Below are 1,088 nucleotides of genomic sequence, written 5' to 3'. Positions count from 1 at the left end.
CTTCTTCAATATTTTCAGTAGCTTCTCAAATCCTTTGTCAGCCACAGCATTCTCTTCCTTCCACTGCAGCAATTCCAGTACGGTACCGAGCTTTGTGTTGCCATCTTCGCAATTGGGGTACAACCCTTTTTTTGTGATCCTCTAACATGCGATCGAACTTCAGCTTCTCCTTTTGACTTTCGCATTGCGCCCTTGCATCGACAATGACCCGGCGGAGATCATCATCATCGGGCACATCGTTTGGTTCCTCTTGATCTTCAGCAGCTTCACCCGTTGCAGCATCATTGGGCACATCGTCTGGTTCCTCTTGATCTTCACCAGCCCCCCCCCCCCCGTTGCAGCATCACCGTATTCAGGGGGCACATAGTTTTCATCGTACTCTTCTTCTTCGTTGTCTTCCATCATAACCCCTATTTCTCCGTGCCTCATCCAAACATTATAGTGTGGCATGAAACCCTTGTAAAGCAGGTGGGAGTGAAGGATTTTCCGGTTAGAGTAAGACCTCGTATTCCCACATTCAGTGCATGGACAACACATAAAACCATTCTGCTTGTTTGCCTCAGCCGCATCGAGAAACTCATGCACGCCCTTAATGTACTCAGAGGTGTGTCTGTCACCGTACATCCATTGCCGGTTCATCTGCGTGCATTATATATAATTAAGTGTCCAAATTAATAGAAGTTCATCATCACATTAAAACCAAAGTACATACATAGTTCTCATCTAACAACATATAGCTCTCCAGAGCATCTAATTAATTAAACCATACATTGAAACTATGTAAAACATTTCAATGCGAAAACAAATGCGATCATAATCGCAACCAAGGTAACAATTGATCCAACGGCATAATGATACCAAGCCTCAGTATGAATGGCATATTTTCTAATCTTTCTAATCTTCAAGCACATTGCATCCATCTTGATCTTGTGATCATCGACGACATCCGCAACATGCAACTCCAATATCATCTTCTCCTCCTCAATTTTTTTTATTTTTTCCTTCAACAAATTGTTTTCTTCTTCAACTAAATTTAACCTCTCGACAATAGGGTCGGTTGGAATTTCCGATTCACATACATCCTACAT

This window comes from Triticum urartu, chromosome 7, assembly GCF_003073215.2.
Source record: "Triticum urartu cultivar G1812 chromosome 7, Tu2.1, whole genome shotgun sequence".
Lineage (NCBI taxonomy): Eukaryota > Viridiplantae > Streptophyta > Magnoliopsida > Poales > Poaceae > Triticum > Triticum urartu.
This window is presented reverse-complemented; position numbering follows the sequence as displayed.